Source organism: Pelodiscus sinensis, chromosome 13 (genome assembly GCF_049634645.1).
Source record: "Pelodiscus sinensis isolate JC-2024 chromosome 13, ASM4963464v1, whole genome shotgun sequence".
In the NCBI taxonomy this organism is placed as follows: Eukaryota; Metazoa; Chordata; order Testudines; family Trionychidae; genus Pelodiscus; species Pelodiscus sinensis.
Window position 1 is genome coordinate 7,835,440 of NC_134723.1, and position 24,790 is coordinate 7,860,229.

Genomic DNA, 24,790 nt, shown 5'->3' on the forward strand with positions numbered 1-24,790 from the left:
CTTTTTTCCGGCTTTTCCCCAAGCCGGAAAAAAAGCGGCAGCCATGTTTATTTAAATTCCGCGGGCTTCATTTGCATCTTGCCGGGCGCTGCCATTTTTAAATCCCCAGTAGTTCGGACTCCGTGCCCAAGGCTACACACGGCACGGAGTAGGTAGTTCGAATCAGGCTTTCTAATTCGAACTACCATTACACCTCGTTCGAATTAGCCTAATTCGAACTACCTACTCCGTGCCGCTTGTAGCCGTGGGCATAGAGTCCGAACTACCGGGGATTTAAAAATGTCGGCGCCTGGCAAGATGCAAATGAAGCCTGGGATATTTAAATCCCGGGCTTCATTTGCAACTTCGATTGACTACATTAACCATCCTAGTTCCAACTAGGGTGGTAGTGTAGTCATACCAGAAGAGACTTCTGATTTGGAGATCACCCACTTGCCAATTTTTCTTCCTCCTCTCCTCACAAAGCTGTCATGCTGCCACCACCAACTACAATGAGAGATGATATTAAATAGTTCCAAGAAAGGTTTAGAGGACTGAAGAGTCACAGGAGATACCTCTGGAAGACGTAGCAGAGCCTCTTAAGTTGTTGGACAGCCTACAGATATCAACTTCCTCCAAGATTGCTCTCCTAATTAAATGAGGCACTTATGGACCCAGCCAAAACAACCTGGCAGACCATAGTGACTAGAGCACCCACCTGATAACAAGCAGACACAAAATATTATGTCCCTTCCAAGGGAATGGAATATTAATTTTCACACCCCACACCAAACTCTCTGGTTGTAAAGGCCATGAACGGTTTAAGCAGACAATAAGACTCCAGATCCTCTATACAAGCCCACCAATCGGGGGGGGGGGGGGGGGGGGGGGCAAGAGGACAACTGTTCCAGGATCCAGCAATTCAAAGGGGCAGAGGTGGTGGCTAGAGTCCCGGGCCCTTTATATTGCCTAAGGATCATCATGCCATGTATTCTGGGCAGCACTAAGGGATTAGGAGGGATGTACTGTGCTCTGGGAGCAGGCCTGGTATGCCTAAGATGGAGCTGGGGCTGAATGACCTGGCCCCGCCTTTCTTTTTACCAAGGGCCCACCCCTTTTTGGAGTATGGAGCCAGCCCCCCTATGCCATGCCCAGGGCCTTTGATTCTGAATGATAGGGACAGGAAATGGTGAGAATGTTTTGGATGTAAGGCCTGTTCATCTGCAAGCCTGCAGTTGAAGTTCTAGATTACCAATTACGAAGCATTAAGATAAAAAACAACCACTCAAGTATTCATATGTCTGACAAAAGACAGAGACTAATCCCATCCCAATATCACCCTCTAAAGTGCTCCTTTGAGCATTTTATCAAAGGCCCAAGATGCCTCCCCTATTTTCAAGGGCTGGAATCCTCCATTAGCATTTATCCTCATGGGGACCATCTGACTCCATTTCACCCAGCATAGCAGACCATCACATCGGACAAATGGATACTAAAAATGATCGAGACTGGCCATCCAATCCAATTTCCCTCCATCTCTCTCACCCAATCTCCCTCTCTCTTTAGGGAGCCTGCTTACATGCACTTACTGTAACGCCAAGGAAACTGGGTGCCATAGAGCCAGTACCAACACAACTCAGAGGGAAAGGCTTCTATTTCTACTATTTCTTAACCCAGGAAAAACCCAAAGGATGGAGTCCCATCCTCAATCTAAAGAAACTCAATGAATTTGTGAAAAAACAGTGATCCAGGATGGTCATGCTAGCAATGATAATTACAGCAGTAGAATGAGTGGATTGGTTCTTGGCCTTTGAATTCTAGGATGCCTATTAACAAACTATGATACATTCTTCACACAGAAGGTTTCTCAGATTTGTCCTGGAACAATAACATTACCAATGCAAAGCTCTCCCTATCTATGACTCCATGGGTGTTCTCAAAAGTTCTCACAGTGGGAGTGTCTCACCTCCTTAGACAAGAAGTCATGCTATTGCCCTAGCTGGACAATTGCATACTCAAAGCATCTACTCAAGAAGAGGCCATAAGAGCTATCCAAATGACACTCTCTTCACACAGCGGGGCTACAAATGTGCATGCAAAAATCAATGCTCATATTTATACAGAGACTAGAATTCTTTGGGGCTTAGCAGGACTCACTGAAGGCCACAGACTCTTTACCACCACACAGGTTTTTCATGTAGTCAATCTGATCACTACAACATACACCAGCCCACAGACTTCATCCATCAGGCAACACATCAGCAAGGTGCACTTTCTCCAAGGGTGGCTCAGGACAGTCTATGTTCTACACACACACACACACACACACACACACACACACACACACACACACACTATAAACAAATGCCTTACAATGCCTGTCAAAGTTTTAAAAAAAGATTTCTGAACTGGTGGACTTAACAACACAACATTTATGCAGGAGTTCCTTTCTCACAGATGCCTACATTAATGATATTCACAACAAAAGCTACTCTGGTAGGCTGAGGAGAACACTCGCACAACCACACAATACACATTTCCTTTCATCCTTCTTCTATCGCAGTGTCATATTGATAGCCTCCATGTGGTCCAGGCAAAGGTTGTTCTCTTACCTGATGTGGTGTGCCCACCACACACACAGCCTTCCCCTCATTACACATCTCCTGTCTCAGGATGCAGGAAAGGTCTCCTACCCAAACTCAGCAGTACTACTTGAAAACATGTCTACTCAATGATTCCAAAGCAATGAAATGAGCTGTTTGGACCTTAATTAGAACATTCCTCACAGTAATCATAACTTTCCATCATAGAGTCGGTGACTTTTCAGTCTTTGTCCACCCAGAAACGAAACTATTTCTAAAGGGTATTTATTCATAATTTGAAATAGGAGCCCCTATTCCACCATGGGACCTCAATCTAGTGCTACAGTGTTTTACTGGGCCAATGTTTGAACCTTTGATGACATGTTCTTTTCTCCACCTCTCCAGGAAGGTGTCCTTTCTAGTTGCTATCACATCCTAAGGCAACCAGGAGAACTTGGGGCTCTCGTGGCATGTGCCTCCATACACAATTCTTCAAAAACAAGGTTCCACTAAGACCACATCCAAAATGTTTTACATAAAATAGCTTCCTCATTCCACTTGAATCAGCCCATCCATCTCCAATCTTTCTTCCCAAACCCTTATGGTAACAGATGAGAAGTAAATCTTTCAGAAAGCCATCCAAGTTGTTTCTGTCATTATGGAAAGATCTAAATGAGATGCCATATCCAACCTAAGGCTTTTGAAATGGATCTCTGAACTTTGCTACTGCCAGCAAGAGCTACAACCCCCTACCTAGGCTGTGCCGCATGTAGCCATGTGGCACAGAGTCCGCACTAGCGGACATTTAAAAATTGCGGTGCCCGGCGAGATGCAAAGGAAGCCCAGGAAATTCAAATCCTGGGCTTCATTTGCAACTCCGGTTGCCTACATTACCACCCTAGTTCGAACTAGGGTGGTAGTGTAGACACACCCTTAGTTTTATCATCTGTCACGGTTGCAACTTTGAAGCCCTTTCCATACAACAAGAAGAACTGCTCTACAGCCGACTAAAGTGGAGCACCCATGAGGCTGCTCCTTAAAGGAGAAGAGAATTTTACTCATCCATTGTAGTAACTGAGGGTATGTCTACACTACCCTCCTAGTTCGAACTAGGAGGGTAATGTAGGCATACCGCACTTGCAAATGAAGCCAGGGATTTGAATTTCCCGGGCTTCATTTGCATGAACTGAGTGCCACCATTTTTAAATCCCTGCTTGTGGAATGAGGAGTAACGGTAGTTCAGACTAGGAAGCCTAGTCCGAACTACCTAGTTCGTGCCGCGTGTAGCCGTGCGGCACGGGGTTCGAACGAGCAGGGATTTAAAAATGGCGGTGCCCAGTTTATGCAAATGAAGCCCGGGAAATTCAAATCCCGGGCTTCATTTGCAAGTGCGGTATGCCTACATTACCCCGCTAGTTCGAACTAGTGGGGTAGTGTAGACATACCCTGAGACTCTTTGCAATGGTTGTCCTTGTGGATGGTCCACTATCCTCCCTCCCATCTTCTCTCTACCTGTGTTGAAAAAGGAGCCGGCTGGGGGTGAGAATGTTGGTCACACCGCACTATGTAACTTCCACATCAGTGGCACAGATCATGGACAGCTCATGTGCAATAAAGCCCAACAATGCTACTGATAACAAGTGAAGGAATACAGATTCACTTAAAGTGCAGCATGCATAAGCTCAACCATATCAAAGCACTTCAGGTAATGTACAGGCTGAGTAACTACTTCTTTTACTGGACAGAATGGAGACAAAGTAAATGCATCATTTTATATGAGAACGAAGAAGAAATAGAAAAGGAACCTAATATGTTGGATTTGAACTAGGGAAAAAATCCTCTGGCTACTGGTAGAAAGGGATCATGTTAATGTGAAAGAGACACAGACAGATAAGACAAAAGACTTGCAGTTAACACTGACGCAAGCTGAAGTTCGCTTTTTTCATTGTGTATGTCATCTACAAATATTATGAATGTGGTTTTACACTTGCAACACACAAGTGTTACTTCTGCTATTCTCACTGGCAGTTACCAAGGTGACAAAAATAGTTGGACAATAACCTGAAATGTCAGTTTTTTAAAAAATGTGCAGCAGTTTATGATGCCATAGGAAAGACCATAAGAAAATTTATGATCAGAACAGAGACATTCATTTCAATAGGTGTTGGGATATTCTGAGGTGAGTGTTTCCATTCTTCCTTTCTTGAATAATGTAAAAAAAAAAAAAAAATCATAGCACCAGAGAGATTGTGAGGGAGTGACAGTTACTCCATAGCCTGGTGATTATGACACTAACTTGGGAGGGGGGACACTCGGGATTCCAGTCACTGCTCTAAGAAACATATAATGAATTATATAATGTGGAACATTTTCATAGTCTAGACTGAGCGAAACTCTCCTTGAGCTATTGGTTATTGTAGCAGTTAGGATAGTCATCTGGGATGTGGGAGACCTAGATTTATGTCCTTGCTTCAGAGCAGGTATTGAGACCCAGAACTGGCACATCCCAGATGAATGTGCTAACCAGTGGGCTATTGAGTGTACAGGAGTAGCATTCTCAGTGTACAAATGAAGCTAAAATTAAATTGGTAATATCCGCAAGATACTTAAGAAGGGAAGGAAACATTCAGCAGCAGACGTACACATTTACCTTTATCAAGAAATCTTATTTCTTTCTATGCAAATCCCAGAAAGTGCTCATTGTTCATATTCCATTTGTAATGAAAGGGTGGAAGGAAAAGGCAAAAAGAATCCTACAACCCATAGCTTTATTGGTATGTTTGGAAATAATGCAAAGGAAAATGAAACAAGCATATGTTATCCACAGAAGCAGGGTAAAGTTACAATCACTTTAACCCTTCATTGTAATATGTAAAGAATGATCGGCTCTAAAGGAAAACAGAACCCCTTAACTTCCCCCAATAGCTAAGATATACTGAGAAATTCCAGGATGCAAGTGCTATCACTCCTTTTCAAAATGAGACTGTATTTCATTTAAACTTGTCTTTGCAGAACTCAGTGTAAAAATGATACATATTTCTAAGCCATACCTACCTTTTTGACTATTCTAGGAATACATCTATCCTGTTAGTATGCATAACTATGTACATATTATGCATTTTGGAACATTCCTTATTCTAACTTACCATGCTTCATGGCATAGCATCTTTCAAAGTCATGAAGACATAATGAATCCAGTGATCAATGCATAATTCTGTTTTCTCCTTCCAATGCTGGAGGATTAATTTAATAACTGAAGTTAACAGAATGTCAATGAATTTCTTGGTATAAATATCAGAACAATATCTACTCGCTGCAATTGGTTATAGTTTATTGAAGATAAGCTTTACTTTTTCTAGAGTGGCTTTTTTTTAAGAGTAGCATCTCATTTAGGAGTAGCTTACAGGGTGAACAGGGGCCTGTAGCAGCCATTAGCAATAGATAATTTAGGTTTCATTTGTTTGTCATCTGCGAAGTCTAATGCAGTAGCAGAAACAACCATGTAAGTGAAGAGCATCAGTTATGTACTGAGTGATGGTTTGTTCATGCCTCAGCACAAGATGTGGTGCTATATTGCACTAGTGCTTTTCTTTATATTGTTAAAGAAGGAGGAAGATACACTAGGGGTATGTCTACACTACCCTCCTATTTCGAATTAGGAGGGTAGTGTAGACATACCCTGGGATATAGACTGCATCAGCATACTACACAGTTCCTCATATAATTCATGCCAGGGGAATATATAATAGTCTTTGCAGGGCTGAATACTGTTGAGGAGATATGTGCACAAGTGTGTGGCTGATGCCCCACCAAGATTTCATCCCTGTCTGCTCCTTAATAGCTCCTGTGAAAAAGCAGATGGAGAAGTGCTTAGGTCTGATCCTGAACTTACTGAAGACACAGAAAAGACTTCCTTTCAACTCAGTGGAGTTTGGATCAGACTTTCTATTCAAGTGCTTGGGCAATCCGTGACAGCGTGACCCTCCCTTCACATTCCCACTGGTGGCTGTAGGTTTGCTGCTAGACTATTCATAGTTGTATGCATTGTTATATGTATGGAAATGTTGTTACTCTTTTAAAAAGGCATTGTAGCTTTATACAGCAGTTTATGATGGGGACTCAGACTTCTTACTTTCCAAATGTTTTTGGAAATGTGGACAAGCCAAAATTGTAACTTTTGTGTAGTTTGAATGTCATGTTAGTGAGTTGTGAAAACTCACGGCATTCCTAAAGCCTTATGGATGTGTTTATGGCTCAAAATACAAAATTTGTGTTCTTCTCATTCCTCCGGGACATGTGAGGAGGAGGCATGATATATTCTTCCAATAATCTATAGATTTCTTCTACTTTGACACATATGAACAGTTCTGTGGATGATCCAGATACAGTATCAACTGTTTTTTTTGTTGTTGTAATATGTTTGTTACATTTTAACCTCATACACACAGGGTAGAGCTACACTATAGGCCTTAAGTATCAGAGGGGTAGCCGTGTTAGTCTGAATCTGCAAAAGCGACGAGGAGTCCTGTGGCACCTTATAGACTAACTGAAAACTAACTTCAGTTAGTCTATAAGGTGCCACAGGACTCCTCGTCACTATAGGCCTTATAGCAACACAGCTGAAATGCTGTGAGCTCTTTAATGTAGCCTCTCAAAATGAGTGAGTGGGAGGGATTTGATAGCAGCCTTTAAATACCTGAAGGGGAGTTCCAAAGAGAATGGAACTGAGAGGCTGTTCTCAGTAGTGACGGATGGCAGAACAAGAAGCAATTGTCTTAAGCTGAAGTGGGGAAGGTCTAGGTTGAATATTAGAAAAATATATATTCACTAGGTGGGTGGTGAAGCACTGGGATGGGTTCCCTATGAATATGGTAGAATCTCCATCCCTAGAGGCTTTTAAGTCCCAGTTTGACAAAGCCCAGGCTGGGATGATTTAGTTGGGGTTGGTCCTGATTTAGTTGGGGCAGAGGGCTTGACTTGATTATCTCCTGAGGTTCCTCCAATCCCATGATTCTATGATGGCAGAGAGCTCTTTTGCATGCTTAATTAATGCAGCCCCCACTGCCATAATGCTGTCCACACCGGTGCATATGTCAGTGTCACTTATGTCGCTCAGGAAGGTGGTTTATTCACACCCCAAAGTGACATAAATTATGCCAACATACACTATAGCATAGTCAATGCTTTAGTTTCACTGTAATATGCCAAACAAAAGATATGACTCTGACATAATTTAATCATGTAATCGTTAATGGTACAAATCACAGAGGACTTTTCCTCTTGGCTTTATCTTTTGTTTGCTAGCTTAATTCCATTGCAACTGCACGGGGTGAGAAGGAATAGGCAGGGACTGTCAGTCACACCTCCCAAACTTTATTCTAATCCCAGAGCCTTGAGGATATGTACAGTCTTTTTCAATCTGTTGCAGAAAGCCTGTTGGTGGTGGAGGGTGAGGAGGGGAAGAGGATTGAACAAGAATTTAGGCAGAAGTTCTATGGCAAAGCAGAGAGCTGGTTTATGGTTAATGTTGACTTTTTCTAAAGATGTTGCTTAGTCGCTGTTAGAAGAAAGACTATCTTTCCATCATTATTTACCATTGTCAAATGACCAGTGTGACTATGATAATATTGGAATCCAATTTTCCCATGAATCAGCTGGTTCAATGTATTTGGTTCTGAACATCTTATTTTAGTTAGGCCTATTGTAGTAAATCCCAATTCTAACATTTTTATGATCCAAGAAAAAGCTATTCAAATTGCTGACCAGTTGCTTGTCAAAACTGTTCATTAGTAAATAAGCAGCCATAAGACAGCCTGGTTCTTAGGGCTCACTTATACAGAAGTCTGAGGAGTCCAGATTTTAAAGTTTTTAAACTGGTTATAGAATCATTTCCTCCTGAAACATTTGTATCCACAGTGTCCGCCTTGATTTGTACAAACCTTGTTAAAGTATCTATGTGGAGCAGCACTTCTGGTTGCTGCAGTGCCTTAGTATTGAGTATCTCTTGAGCACTTTCTGGCAAAGCTCTTTGAAGTGGGAGTTTGTGGGAGTTATAATCAGAGCTGGAAAGGTTTGATACAAATACAGTATGAAATTTTACTTAAGCTAGCATGTTAATTTATAATGGGAGACATTGTGTTTCGCAAGGAAAAGATAGGTCATGTTGCATTGAAAAGCAAACAACAACACAGAAACAAAACACCCAAATTCCAAAACAAGAAAGGAATTGGGAGCATGGGAGGTACTATCTGCTTATCAAAAAACAGTAATTTAACAAGAAACAGAGGTAGGTGGAGATGGGAAATACAGGAATGCCACTTGTAAAACTGGGAACTCCACTGTTCTTCTTATTTATCCACAATATTGTGGACTTATGCTGAAGGACTAAGTGGACCAATGTGGCTACACGGCCCATGCTACCCAGCTATGCTACCATCACTGAAACTGTTCAGGTAAAACATCTTTCAGAATTTTGTCTCAGCTTGTGCATGGGTATCCACACTCAGTTCACTTCTGAATCTTTGGGTATGTCTAGACTACAGAGTTTTTTTGAAAAAAGTGGCCTTTTTTTGAAAAAACTTCACCTGTGTTTATACTGCCATCACATTCTTTCGAAATTAAATTGAAAGAATGCAATGGTTTTTTCGACAGTGGTAAACCTTATTTTAAGAGGAAGAATGCTTTTTTTCGAAAGAGCTCTTGAACGCAAACAGGGCTTTTTTGAAATCCAGATTTCCTGGCTGCTCTCTTTCAAAAAAGTGTATCGCTTTTTCAAAAGTGTTGTTGCTGTCAAGACTATCTCTTTCGAAAGAGGCTTGAAGTCTAGACGTACCCTTTGGGAGTACTCATCTGTGTGTGGACAGGGTGTTTCAGATGTTTGAGTAGGTTTTGCAAATACTTGAAGTCTCTAATGTAGATTCAGTTTTACAGATTCAAATTATGTCTGAGTCTAATCGTTCCAGGCCAGGCTAAAGATTATTTTGCCCAACAGCTTCCATAAGACCATAGTTGTTACAGTGGCTCAGAAGGTTTATTTATAGACCCTGTGTCCAAGTCTCGGCAGTTACAAAAACACCACCTTGATTTTATTTGTGGCATCTGTTTCTCACTCTTTTATTTAGTTCCTTATGGCCTATTACATTTCCACATCAAGAGGAAAAAGCCTCTTTTTTTTGCCTGAAGTATTGTACTAATGCAGCGATATTCAAACTTCATTGCACCGTGACCCACTTCTGATACAAAAATTACTACACAACCCCAGGAGGGGACTGAAGTTTGAGCCTGCCTGAGTCCCACTATTCTGAGTAAGGGTGCCAAATTTGAAGCCCAAGGATTGCAGCCGCAGGCAGGAGGCCTGTGACCTGAGACCACTACCCAGGACTGAAACCCTTGGGTTTTGGATTCAGTCCCAGGTGGGGTGGCTTTTTATTTGTTTGTTTGTTTGTTTGTCCCAAGTCAAAAAGACTACTGAGCTAAGCTCTAACCTGAAAATAAATGGTATGACACTACTGAATTCGAAGAATTTAAGCACACCATTTTTAGTGCTGAAAAAACCTAGAGACAAAAATTCCCACTTGGCCAGGGTCAGCAAGTTATACGGGTCTGTGGTTCCTGGATATTCCTAGCTCAAGGACCCTGCCCCAACAAAGTTCAGAGCCAGGTTTCTCCCCTGGTTCCACCTGTTGCTCCCCATATGCCTTCTCCAGCGTATTCCCTGGCTCAGCCTGCTGCCCCTGAGTGATTGAAAAGAGTCCAGTAGCCCCCACCGTACTCCTGGAAGAATAATGGGACCTAAGCTACACCTTGGCCTCTGGGGTGGTACGTTTGTGTGTTTCTGTGCTGCCCGCACCCTGAGCATCTCTGAGACCAACGGGAGATGAAAGGACAGTACCCACAAGCTTCAATGTGCAGAAATTTCTCCTTCTTCCCCAGGAGACAGTGCCGGGGGGGGGGGGAGGGTGGGTCACTTTACAGGAGCTACCCCAAATAAGCACTGCACCACTCACCCCCTCTTCCACCTCTTGTTCATCTCCCTCCCCCTCTCACACCTCCAAACTCTCTCCCAGAACCTGCACCCCTCCCCCACCCATACTCAGTCCCAGAGCCGGGGTGGATGAGAGTTTTGTGGGGTCCAGGGCAGCACAATTTTGTGGGACTACCCTTTGGAGAAAAAATAGAAAAAAGGCATCCCCCTGTGCCCATTCCTCTAGTAGCCCCACTTTGATCCTGTGAGCTACCCTCATCATCCCCTCTCCTAACACCTCCCTCTACACACCTGCCCTGCCTCTCTCCTCTGGTGCTGGTCCCTCCCCTGCAGGTGTCTGCCCTTCTGCTTCACTCCCAGAATCCCCTGGCACCTGCATGTTCCCTACTCCTGCACCCTCCCCCTTCCCTCGCTGCCCCTGCACCCTTTGCCCTCTTTTTCCTTGATGCCCACCCCCTCACGACCCTCTGCCCCCATTCCCCTCATGCCCGTGCTCTCACACATGCCTTGCTCCATCCCCACCTTTCTCATGCCACCCCTCCTTTCAAGCCTTCTCCCAGTACCTCCCCCTCCCACCTTTAGCCCCCAATGCCCTTACCCTCTCCTCTCCCGGCATCATCCTGTCCCCCCTCCCACCGACACCTCCCCTTCTGCCCTTTTCCTCATTGTCTCCACTTGGCCCCCTGGCATTTCTCTCTCCTCCATGCTGTCCCTTGGTGCCATCCCCTTTCTTCTCCTGACCTGCCCCCCTCCTCCCCTCAGCCCAAGCCCCTTCCTCTTCCATCCACCTTCTGCCTTCCAGTTTGCAGGGTGGCTGTGACCCTGGCCCAGGCTCCAGACCACGTGCTGAACCAAGTGATGCAATGCTGGGCTGTGCAGTTTTAAAGTCCCGGGCTGTAACATCATGCCACGCCCGGGCGTCTCCCCTCTCAGCTGTTGTGCGGCATTTCAGCACCCCGCGCATGCGCTCCCTCGGCCCCACATGGACCGTACTGGCCGGCGCCGGGGAATTTAAAGTGCAGGGCTGCGGCGCCCCATCATAATTCCCCTCCTCCTCTAGCAGCCACCAGCCAGCCCTTCGGCGGATGGCCCATTGTGAAATTCCTGGTATTCTGCCAGGCCAGTCCACCCCCGGTGCTGGCATGGGGCCCATTGAAGCGTGGGCCCCGGGGCAGCAGTCCAGTTTGCCCTGCCCTATATCTGCCGCTGCCCAGAGCCTTAGATTGGTGTATGTGGGGGAGGGACTTAGACCAATTCGGGACACTGCCAACAATTTTACAAACCTGCCGCATCTGCCTTTGACTCACGCAACTCAAAAATTAAACAATGATGTTATTTTAGTAAGTCTGATTGCTTAGTCTTGCTCTGATTTTTTGCATCATGGACGAGCTGCTCTGCATAGTGATGCTGCAGATACGAACATTTCCTTTTGCTAGCTTCATTTCAGAAATGGAATGGGAGTTACCATTTCTTCTGACAAGCCAGTCCCCTGGTCTTCTGTTTTGTACTACTGCTTTCTAGAATAAATGGAATGTGGAACATGAGTATTTGGGGTAGTCACCTAAACAAAAGTTGTCAGTTAGGAGCCAGGAATGGATTTAGAAGCCTAACGTAACTCCAGAGAGCCTGGGGCAGGGAGGCCAGTGGTGGGCTCAGGCAAGGTGTGGAGCACAGCACCACAGGGTTCAGGAGGTATGGGGAGTCGCGCCATGCGGCCAGGAGCCTTGTGGCAGGGGGATCTGGTGGGATAAGGAGTCCTGCTTAGGGGCTCTGCCAGCGCAGCCAAAAGCCCCACAGCAGGCAGCTCAGGGGGCACAAAGAGCTCTGGTGGTGGAGCCAGGAGCGTGGCAGGTGCTCAGGCAGTGCAGGGAGTCGCACGGCACAGTTGGGAGCCCTGCGGCAGGGGGTTCCAACAGCACGGGGAACACTGTGGCAAGGGAGCCAGGCAGCACAGTTGTCAGTAGTAGGGGCTGAAGGGTCCAGCCAGGGCTGGCAGCAAGGTAGGCTTTAGGCTGTGAGAGCTGGCTGAGGCCAGAAGTGGAGCCAGCAGGTGCTGGGCGGCCAGTGACAGGAAACCTCCCCTAGTCGAGCAAATTCCCTTGTTCTGGACTTGCCAGGTCCCATTCGTGCCAGACCATGGAGATCCAACCTGCACTTGTTTTTCCTATGCTGGCACTCAAATCCAGAAATCGAAGTAAAGACACACACAATATACAAGGTGTGACTATGCTCTGCATTATCCCTTGATCATTTGATGCATATACTTGTTCAGAACACATACCTAAACAGCTGTTTCTTATTAGAAAATGTTTATCCATTCCCCAGCCTTCACTGGGAAGAGTGCTCAAACTGGGAGCAATATTTTCAGGCTGCCTCATGTGTGTACAAAACATGTAGGCTGTTTCTAGACTGGCATGATTTTCCAGAAATGCTTTTAATGGAAAAGTTTTCCATTAAAAGCATTTTCAGAAAAGAGTGTCTAGATTGGCACGGATGCTTTTCCACAAAAGCACTTTTTGCGGAAAAGCGTCCATGCCAATCTAGATGCACTTTTCCACAAAAAACCCCTGATCGCCATTTTCACAATCGGGGCTTTTTTGCAGAAAACAAAACTACACTGGCCCTTTTGCACAAAAATTTTGCGCAAAAGGACTTTTGCCTGAACGGGAGTAGTATAGTATTTCCTCAAGAAGCACTGATTTCTTACAGTAGGACGTCAGGGCTTTTGCGGAAATTCAAGCGGCCAGTGTAGACAGCTGGCAAGTTTTTCTGGAAAAGCAGCTGATTTTCTGGAAAAACTGGCCAGTCTAGTCACAGCCGTATAGTAGGAGGAGAAAGACAAAAGAGGAGAAAGCAAAGAAATACAGATTATCCAGGTCACTCACATTTGCCATTGTCCTCTTTTTTAAGAATCATTACATGAATGAAACAAATTGAATTTTGTTGGGTCAAAATGGGAAGACATTATCTTCTTTAGAAAATGTTATTTTCCTCCCTTTATTGCTTTTCTTCTCTATCTGCTCTTTCCTCACTCCAGGCACTGTTCACTGTACTTCTGCTTGGCAAGACAAGGCAGTTACTATCTTCCTCTAGATTCAGCACTGAGCATCACATCCACGGTCAGGCAGAACACTCGAAGCCGTAAGGCTCTCTTCACCTGTCACTTACGCATCCAGCATGCAGCTGAGGTTTCCATGTATTTAATGTGACAAGGTGAGTTGTGCATCTCTGTCCTGTAGAATTAAAAGGCTGTTCTGCCCTTCTGACAATGGAGTCCACCTCCGGTGAACTTGACAGATATACTAGCAGGGCTCTGTATAGCTAAGAAAATACACAGGGATTGTGCAGAAATGGGTGTTACTGACCATGGGGAGGAACATTTATGATTTTCCTCTCCTTTCTTAATTGTACACATTTATTCATTTATTTATTTAGGACTGTTTACTATTTGTAATCAGCTTTTTATGGGAGATATTGCTCATTTCTTCGGAAACACCCTTCATTTTGGTCAATCTTCCTTTTTTGGCTGTCCTCAGTCACAGCCATGTTTTTACCCATTTGCCCCGTCCGAAAGTGAGAATGTGTGTGAAAACTTGTGTATGTTCTGGCTAACCTGTTGTCTTTTCTTCTTTCAACTCCCCACTCCATAAAATACATTATTTTAAATAATTGTTCAATTGGAAGTGTACTTTGGACATCTCCCCAGGAAAACCCCTCTGAAAGAGGAAATATTGAGCAACAATGAAACTAGATCAGCTCAAATCCAGTGACTTTGTAAAATAGAGAGGAGGTATGCTGTTTTTACCTGTCACACAATCTTTTCAACAGACTAGGAAAACTGCCTGTCTTTTACACAAAAAATTGGATGAAACTTAAGAATTCTGTAGTTTCATTCCTTTTTATGATTAAATATTCTGGAAGATCGCTAATTTTAGATTTTTTTAATTGAAAAAAATAACTTCAGATGCCATGGTGATGAGTATGTTATAAAAACCTCAATAAAGCTTTTTCTTCAATTTGCGTCACCATTCTGTGATTACTGGAATTGACTAGCCATAGTGCAGCATGGCACGTACAGTACTGCCCTGAATCTAGTCAACTCTGGTAATCACAGAATGGGAATATAAACTGGAGAAAAGCCTTTATTATAGGACCCCTAGGCGGTAAGCCAGTGGAGAGGGCAGGCCTAGGTTCCCCTACAAGCAACTGGGGGAAAAGCATGGACAGAGAAGTAGACTCTGAAGATCATTTGAGGCCACTGTGTTTAGAGAGACTTTGATACCTGGAAAGGGGCAGGGGGACTGCAATGATCTGGCCAGACAGCCAAGCTATAAAGAGGAAGTGCTGCAGCTGATGGAGTGTGAGAAAGAGGCTGAAGAATGAGACATTGGGACAAGGGTCTGAAAAACTGTAAGAAGTGGCATCGGACCAATGTTGAGCTAATTCCCAGAGGAAACACAAGTGGACGTTCCAGTGGTGAGTGGAGCAAGCCCCATGACAGTGACAGTAGAAAAAAAATCCTGAAATAGAAGAAGAAGAGGAGAGAGGGTTTGATAAACAGAGGAAATGTTGTCTTTGTAAAAAACACAAAAGCCTAAAAAGATCATTATGGAGCAGTGGTGGCCTATCCATAATTAAGGCTGAAGCTAGCTTCCTGGTATAAAACTTATTTTTCACAACGTCCATACCTAACAATAGCCTAAAAGAAACAAATCCACTCGTAATCTTACATACAATAGCTCCAAAGTTAATTTTTTTCTGGTAAGTGTTTCTTCTGGGGTTTTTATTCCGAATCAGAAAAAAAGGCAATTTAAGATCATGAGATAAAATGATCTCTGTTGAATTCAGTAGGAACAACTCTCATTGGCACACAATAGGACTAGGATTTCAGCCAAAGGAATTTAAAACATTTCCACGAGGCTGAGGCCCTAATGTATCAGTAAGAATATTAGAACTGTGTTGTCTGACAGAAGCCACAGGGCCTACAGTTCCTTGGGTAGTAGTTCAGTGACATTTATTTCATTTATAGTTTTATTCATTAATATGTTATTAAATCCAAGGACTCATGCACAATAGTTATTCTGCACTGTTCAGGATCACAGCTGGCATTCTACAATATCTTTTTTTTCATTTTATTATCTGTATACCTTGTATGCCTCAATTCATTACATTAACCTCGGTGTAATTTTGAGGCAAAATAGTTCATTCCATTAACAAACAAACAAAAAAACCCAACAACACTGACATTACCAGTTAGTCAACTATGCATTGTGGGTGGCCTGTTAATAGAACTTGATCTCTTCCTCCCACATAACACCCCGCCTCCCCCCCCCCACATGACGTTAGAAGTATTAGCTCGATTCTGGTTTGATCCTGCCCAGCAGCACAATTTCAGAGCACGTTCTTCCATATGTAATCAGTAGCACAATACCTAATGGATGCCATTCCAGATGAGCAACGAGAAGTCCTGTGGCACCTTATAGGCTAACAGATACGTTGGAGCATAAGCTTTTGTGGGGAAAGCATCTGACGAAGTGGGTCTTTGCCCACAAAAGCTTATGCTCCAACAAATTTGTTAGTCTATAAGGTGCCACAGGACTTCTCATTTATGCAGATTCAGACTAACATAGCTACCCCTCTGATACTTGATTCCAGATGAGATCTGTCATACTGGTGACTCTCCAGATGAAGGGCAAGCTGTGCATATTTACCATATGCTTCTGTTTTTGTATTTTACTGCCCCATAGGCCTCAGCTACAACCGGGGTCTCGTTGTGCTATTTACATTCCTGAAGAAAAACTTCTCTTACACTTTCCGCTAGGGCTGTGATTCCCAGCTTGTACTGATATTCTCAGGCTAGCTCACACGATGCTGCCATGCTAAAGATATGACCTTTGCCAGGGTAAGGGCAACTGGAGCCAAAGGCTGGCCAGTGGGGTTCAGTAGGTTTGGACTCAGCACGGCTAGCTTGCTCTGCCACTCACCACTGCCTGTGCTGCTATGGCTGAATACAAACTCGCCTGAACCTCTGGGAAAATACTCCATGCAGCTACCCGATGTCACCACTGGCTGTGCTATCCCCGCTATGGGAGTGTTTTTAGCATACGAACATTAGTGTGTCTACACACACTAGGAACCACTCCCCCTGCTCCCATGACCTTTGAGGTATTTTGTGACCTAATCAATTTGTACAGTCTAAAGGGGAAAGTTGTTTGAAAATTGACTTTCCAACCAATATGGTACTTTCTTCAAAAATTCTTTCAGCTGACATTTTGCCAGTAATTTCTGGAAAGAGTCAATGAGTTTGAGAGCTTGTTTCCTTCCCTTTATTTCCTCATCTCAACCTCCTTGGTGCATGCACACACACACACACACATACACAAAGTGGGAGAGAAAGAAAATCCAAAATTCTTGTAGAAAAATGATATTTTGAAGGAAACACTGTTATTAAAGAAAATACTGTCCTTTTTGGACCAGTCCTACTGAATAGATGAAACAGACAAAAGGTGGGTGGGCATGCATGAGTACTAAGTTGAATGGTTTGCCCAAGGTCACACCGCTGACTACTAGCAGAGCCAATACTAGAACTGTGATCTCCTAAGTTAAATGGATTGAGGACAAACAGAACTGAATTGAAGGTGTGTCCATCGGCACAAACCAAACAGTTGGTGATGTTAATAGAATAAACCACTAAAATTTCCCCTCCTACTACCAGCATCTAACTCTTAATATTCTACTAGATGCAGCTTTATCCACTTCACAATTTTGCAACTCAGAAGTTTTTTCTTTAACAGTTTGGGGCAAGATGTGACATTTTACAAATAATTCTATTTGAGTTGATCTCACAGCTTCTCTGCCTCAGCCAGGGCATGGGGGCTATTTGTCAGTCAGAAAGTGAAGCTTTGAATTTCTGTGCACGGAAGATGTCTTTTGAATGTGACAAATCGCCACAAAACTTCACATGTGAAAAGATTTATTGGTGAAACCCCTATATCCACAGTGGTTAGCAACAGAAACTGTGCATATTGAGTCACATAATGATAAATGGAAATACACCACTTCAGTGAAAAACAGGGATTTGGCTTCCTTTTATTCCCCCTCTCCTGTCAGTGGAAATATGGAATGGAATCATTTGTGTAATTCAGTATTTTTTCCCTTTATCATGGATAGGAGGGGAGGGGGTAATGGGTAGTAGGAAAAGAAACAGAGCAAGCTACATTAATACATTGAAGCTGGATGTTTTGCTTATTAAATCCAATTTTATCCTCCAGCATTTGTTAGATGAATTTAGAAATAAGCCTTTGACATAACTCAATTGTCCCTCTCTTACTACCAAGTGGATTTAGGGGATGGGAAATGCATCTTTAGTTAAAGTCTCTAGGAAGTAAGTTAGCTGTTGAAAGAGGATAGGACTAGAACAGGGGGCTGTCCTCTATCTCACTGACACATAATCCTGTCTTTTAATCTTCTGAGTCAGCTTCATGCTTGTCTTTCTAGTCATATTTAGACCGGATGGGTAAGTGGGTAGGTGCTCAGTTGAAATCACTGCTACTGCCCTCTTCCAGCCCAAAGGATAGTTTCGGAGGAGGAGGAGGTAGAATATATTCCTCACTTGGTTACTATTTTAATTTTAAATGGGCAAGCAGGGCATCATGTACCTCTGGCAGGCTTTGCATGGTCAACCAAAAGAAGCCCAATAATGAGATCTTCAATAATTTCACTTATGATTCTATTAAAATATTCTCCATTTTTAGCACTATTAATTGGTATTTCCCAGCGTTCCAAACTATAAATCACGACCCATAGTACCCAAGATTTACAAGTGTTCTAACTGGTGAGATAGAAATTCACACTTATTGAAAGTGAGGGCAAAATTTTGATTTGAGCAAATGCTGGTCCCGAGTCAAACTTTCTGCAATACTCACTGAATTTTGTCTGCCCACTTGGAGACAAAATAGTCTCAGGAAGTTCTTGGAAGTACTGGGGACCTGCACTTCCTATAGTACTTCAGTGGAACTATAGGTGCACAATGGCTCTGAAAATCAGGCCTGAAGTAACTCAAACTGGGCTTCCGAAAAGCAGTGACTAGTTTAGAAAATCATGTCTTGCTAATCCTCTCCTTGCAGATGGTTCTCCTGAGAGCTCTTGACTTCTTGCTTGCACTAACCTCTGTTTATGCTTTTTTGTTGTCAGTCTTTTTTGGAATATTATATGTTTTTAGTGTGAATCAATTAGAATATAAATAATCACAAAGTTCACACAGTGGGCATCTTAACCTTGAGCTTTCACTAAAAGATACTAAATGGCAAACAGCAGTGGAATGATCATGTGGACATGTGCTGACACAGTTCAAAGAAGTTCAAATACTTCTAAGCAGGGCATAATATCTGGCCACACATAAATATTTTACTATTTATGACACCCCTTAGTTACTGAAAACTGGGCCATTCAGAGTACCTTTTTGAAGACTCTTCTAGAGAGAGGGAAGATGGGGGTAGGGGTCACTTAGCAGCCATGCTTTCCATCATGTTACCTCTTTCTGACTCCAAAAACTGCTAGCAGCCATTTCAGTTTGTCTGTGACTGTGGGACAAGCTGCTAACGCAGCCTTTGTCATTTCAATTTTTCACACATTTTCCCTTTGTAACAGCCTTTGCTGTTTCAATATTTCACACATTCGGGTGTGTGTGTTATCACTCACTGAAGCCTCATCTTGCCAGCCGGCTGCCATGGTCCACTCATCTGTAAGAACGCTTTTGCTTCACAAATGTCAAACAAAATGAAAGAGAGAAAAATAACACAGGAGAAAGTTGGCTGCAGTCAGTCCTGTGGTTCTTGCTCTTGCAATGCCAGGTTGCTGTGGTTCATTGACCGCCCTGGAGTTGGAGGGGGTTGCTGCTACCATCTCTGCAGCTGCTTTATCCATTCTCAGTGGGGTACCATCAATCAAAAGACCTCTCCTGTTGTGAATAACAATCATGCTCCTGAATATTAAGGATCATCTGAGGTTTCCTCTTTTCCCACACTAGAGGAGAGGTGTAGCAGGGACCAAGGATTTTAGTAAAGGTAAGGAGAACAGAACTTGCAGCAGATGCTACATGTATACAGGCACTCAGCATTACTGCACCACCTGTGACCATTCTAGAGCAGCCCAAACAATCCACTGCCCAGTGCCAGAAAATTGGTCACGGGATAATGAGAATGACTCAGTTGAGACTAGAAAAGTGAAAACAATAATGCTGATTCAAACTTAAATCTCATTGGGGAGGATGATTAATACTGCTATCTTACTGTCTGCCAGTGCAGCAGTGATGGGTGAACTCCAAAGGACATTTGTCTTCTGCAGGAGAACTAGCAGATATGAAATTAAGCATCTGTGCTCCAGATGTGTTCAACCGTGTGAATGTTGCAGTTGAACTCAGATGCCAAAATCCAATGTTTCATATTGAAATAGTTGTTTTTCTTCACACTCTGCCTTAGAGCTTAACTTAAGCAGTCTTCCAAACACGAATCAACCCATAGTTTATTGTTTGAGACATAATAAATTCATCTCCCTTTAACCATGAGATGTGAAGTGTCTCTCTTTCCCAAAGACCTGCCTCTTTTTCAACAGCCATCTCTTCATAGATAAGAAAGCCTTTTGCTGTCCTCTTTTTCATAGACCTTCCCTTCCAATGTGCAGAGACAGAGTCAGTCAGTAACCTCCCTCTTCTTAAACAAACAATTCAATGCTTCTCTGATTGAGAATTGTGGCTGAGTCTTGCTGTGGATGAAATGGAAGGAGGGAGAATTGTGTAACTCCCAGTACACTCATCCACATCTAGGGCAGATTGGTCCTGACAGCATGTTCTCTTTTATAAATCATACCCATTTATGTCCTTTCTGATGCTTGCAATACATGGGATATTTTTGATGTGGAAGCACATGCACTCCTAATCCAGAACTATCTGACTGTGGATTTCCTAGAACCATCCATCAGGAAACTGTTTATGGTTAAAGTAGAAGAATAAAAACTTTGCTTCATTTCACCAGGCATACCGGAACAGTTGACAAAGTCTTCCCCTGTCGACTGCGGCATGTCCAGACTGCCCCGCTGTGCCGCCAAACAGCTGATCGGCACAGTGCAGCAGCCCTTTTGATGAAAAATGAAGCAGCGATTATTTAAATCACCACTTCATCTTCCTATATCTAGTAAACTCATCTACATGGCTCCATCGACGGAGCCATGTAGTCTAGACATACCCTTTGTGAGGGAAAGGGCCTCAGGTTTGGATGACATCTGAGCACTGCATCTTCTGATGCCCATCCATCCATCCATCCATCCATCCCATAGTCTGTGATCCTAGTCATATAACACAAAGAGAGCGAAATCCTGTACATCTGTAAGCACAGTAAGGCTTTTACCATTGACCTAAATGGAGACTTGGTATGTCCCCAGCTAACATTCATTTTAATAATCTCAGAAATTCTCAGGGAGATACTGTGTGTGTGTGTGTGTGTGTGTGTGTGTGTGTGTGTGTGTGTGTGTGTTGTTATTTCTTCTTTCTATGATCTAGGAGTGTGGTGCCAAGTTCAGACAAAATTATTATTTTACACACTTCTCCATGGCAATGACCTTGGATTCAGAACAAATATTTTCTCGCTTCTGGCACTAGTTGGGTTGGCTCTGTTGCCCAGATGTGGGTGTCTCAGTATTTCAAACCTACACATGTTCTAAATCATGAGATAAGCATACACACTTGCTTGATAATTAATATTATTTTGTATCCCAGATAGCATGCTGGAATTTCAGCTCACTCCTCCACAGTCACAAGGCTTTGTGATTTAAAGCCACTAAGGCTGGATAGATCTAAGTGACAAACAATTGAACAACCAGTGAGCCTGACTGATTGACTCAGACCTGGTCTAGAGTACAAAGGTCAATGTAAGCTGCCTGCCATGAACCAAACTGTGCAAATGTCTTCAGTTAAATTTGGCTCCTGCTATTTAGTGAGGCCTCATCCCTCATCACTCTAGTGTTGTGTTTCATGTGATTGGGTTGATGCAGTGTCAGTGTAGAAACTGCATTGCTTACATCAACTGTCGTGGGCTTTCAGGAACCATCCCATAATGCCTTGCACTGACAATATGATCGATATAAGCCTTCTGGTGAGGACATGTACTGCCAATTCTAGGAATGTGCACACAAGCAATTTAATAACTGTGGTGGCTACATGCAGATGTAAATTGGTTTGACATGCTTTTTGTAGTGTAGAGATGGTCTTAGAGAAACCAGTTTAGAAAAAGAGTCACACTTAGACTCTGTAAGAAAAGTCATTAAACTGTATGTTAATTGAGCTCAGGTCACACAGAGATGATGGTGCACTTGGAGAAAGGGAGTTTCACTAGGAAAAGGAAACCCACAGGGGAATAAATCTTCTAGAAGAAAGAAAGGGAGACTGAGCTTGGTCTCAGAAACTTCTGGGCTTGCTAGAAGAATGTAAATTGGGTATGTTTTGTTCCTGCAACCAAGAGCAAAGCCCATCTAATTTAGCTTGTAGTGAAGCATAAGATTAGATGAGTCAAACCATTTGTAGACTTTAAAAACAATGAATAGTCCGGTGGCACCTTAGAGACTAACAAAAAAGTTACAGACTAACATGGCTATCTCTCTGAGGCATTTGTAGACTGTGTTAATCATTTTCTCTAATGCTTTTTTCCATTGCTAATAAATCCACTTGTTTTAAGAGAGCATTTCTTCATGGTATGTCCCTGGTCACTGATTTCTGAATGAAAGAAACACAGGCATCCAATTGGAACCGCAAGGTAATAAGCAGTTGGCACAGACAAAGTATTACTTTCAGAAACAGGCCTGAGAATTGTAGAATCGGGTACAAGTAGTCTGAATACTTCAGGGGCAATCAAGCTCTCAGAAAGACCTGGAAGGGGACAAAACTGCTGTCAGCACCATAACTGTGACATTCAGACTCCCCTCAGTGAGAACTCTGGATATATAAAGCTGCTGGGTTTGATTTGTAAAAGCTGGTGCATTGTTTCAAAAGTTAATTGTGCTGACGTAAGGCACCAAGATGCCAATACAAATTTATATATAAAAATCAGTGCTTGTTGGACTCTGGCAGGTATGCCCCTTTTATTTTTATAGCATTATTTCAGCCTATGTTTTCACCATAAGACATGCTGATTATGAAATCCTGCAGTGCCATCCTGTGGCTAAATTATGCTAATACTTTTATTTCATGTACTGCAGTTGATGATTGTTTGCTTTGTTTTTTAAATTCCAAACAACTGTTATGCCAATTTGAATAGAATTTGCATGTGTGTTCACAAAAAATATATATAATCATGTTTTCATATTCTCATCTGAGTTTGTTGAACAATTAAAATGTACACTATCTGTGAATGAAATTTATAGCCAACCTTTTAAAATAGCTTATAAACAGTCCTAAATGTACAGTATTTAAAGCAATGTAAAGGACAGAAAATATCACTCAGTTACAGGAGATGAAGTGATTTTGTAATGGTGGGATCTAAGGTTTTCAGTCTTAAGATGCCACATATAAAACATTAAATACATGCATTCATAATTGCATGGGTGGTACCTCAGTATACAAACAAACAAAAATAAATACAACCACTAGATGCAGTTTCTTTTCAAATCCAACATGACAATGCCTGCACCTGGTGTCCTAATATGTCTAAAATCCCCTGAAGTGACTACAATTCAGAACTCAATATAACTACACAAATACATTTGAGACAAACATGAGGGATTCAGTACACGAAGACTTCTGTGAGGCAGCGGCTACCAGCCTTTCAGTTTTGAGAGCATAAGAATGTAAAAATCTGAATAGATACTAGCTGCCTCTTGTTTTCCTTGTACTGTACAATGTCAGATGCTGATCCATGTATCCCTTTCCTTGTTCTACATGACATTTTGATCTATTACCATATTTTCTAACAAAATTGCTTAATAGTAAGGAGCCCCTACTGCACAATAGCCTTGCTTGATGGATTTGGGGCTGCTCTGTTGCATGCTGGCCTGATTATCAGGGTATCCTATGCTTGAAAACTGGGTTTTAGTTCATATGGGATTGGTCTGGAATACAGGCAACAGGGAGGAAATGGCTCCAGGCAGCCACCCAGCCACTGGCAGTTAAAAGTCATTAAGGGACAAATGCCACAACTGTTAGTTTTCTTTCTACCTCTTTTATGGGTGCAACCCATTTCTTCAGATGAATGGAGACTCTCATGAGATCATCTACATGTTTTCTTAGTCTTTAAGGTGCTACTAGTTTATTTGTTGTTTTTTAAGTTTTTATATATATCTGAAACAAAATACAGGACTATGTAGCACTTTAAAGACTAACAAGATGGTTTATTAGATGATGAGCTTTCGTGGGCCAGACCCACTTCCTCAGATCAAATAGTGGATCTGAGGAAGTGTGTCTGGCCCACGAAAGCTCATCATCTAGTAAACCATCTTGTTAGTCTTTAAAGTGCTACATAGTCCTGTATTTTGTTTCAGCTACACCAGACTAACATGGCTACATTTCTATCACTATATATATCTGGTCACAGTTGAAAGGAAGAAACAGGTACCTGAACTCACCGAATGTACTATGTGCACGTGGGTGGAAATTAACCCACTGAGGATCTGGTCCAAGAATGGGAGATTCATGAGATTCCACCCTAGGAGAGGTACAGGCATGGATGAGGCACAGATCCTTTGGAAAAATTAAAGTGAGAATATAATTAAAGATTGTATTATGCATATACATAGGGAAAGGAGATAGAATTCAGGTTGCACTGGCAACAGGACAACAGTGAATATAGCATTTTAACATGGTTTTCTTACACACACACACATACACACACACACACACTGAAGATGGAGAAGACCCTTAGGTCCTGTCTCTGTTTGGTGCTCTTTGAAGGAAGCTGATGAGTCTGGGGAATGGTTGTCAGGAGTCTAGCTCCACACTCAGGCTACATCTACATTGGCAGCTTCTTGCGCAAGAACTCTTTTGTGGAAGAGTTCTTGTGCAAAAAACTCTTCCACAAGAGAGCATCTACACTGCCATGTGCTTTTGCGCAAGAGCATCCATGGCAGTGTAGACGTTCTCTTCCGCAAGAAAGCTCTGATGGCCATTTTAACCGTAAGAGCTTCTTGCACAAGAAATTAATGTTCCCTGTCTACACTGGCCTCTTCTGGAAGAGCTCTTGCACAAGAGGGCTTCTTCCTGAGA

The 24,790-nt window shown here is 42.8% G+C and overlaps 1 long non-coding RNA gene across 2 annotated transcripts in view; it reads left to right on the top strand.

Moving 5' to 3' along the window:
* Nucleotides 1-24,790, top strand: part of LOC142831275 (uncharacterized) — an 83,402-nt gene that overhangs the window by 50,671 nt on the left and 7,941 nt on the right. The window contains exon 3 of one of the 2 annotated variants that reach the window (XR_012906984.1): nt 13,583-13,749. The exons of the other annotated variant lie outside the window; for it this stretch is intronic. This is a non-coding gene — a long non-coding RNA (uncharacterized LOC142831275). Of the gene's footprint in view, nt 1-13,582; nt 13,750-24,790 lie in introns of those variants that run through there. 2 annotated transcript variants of the gene reach the window in all.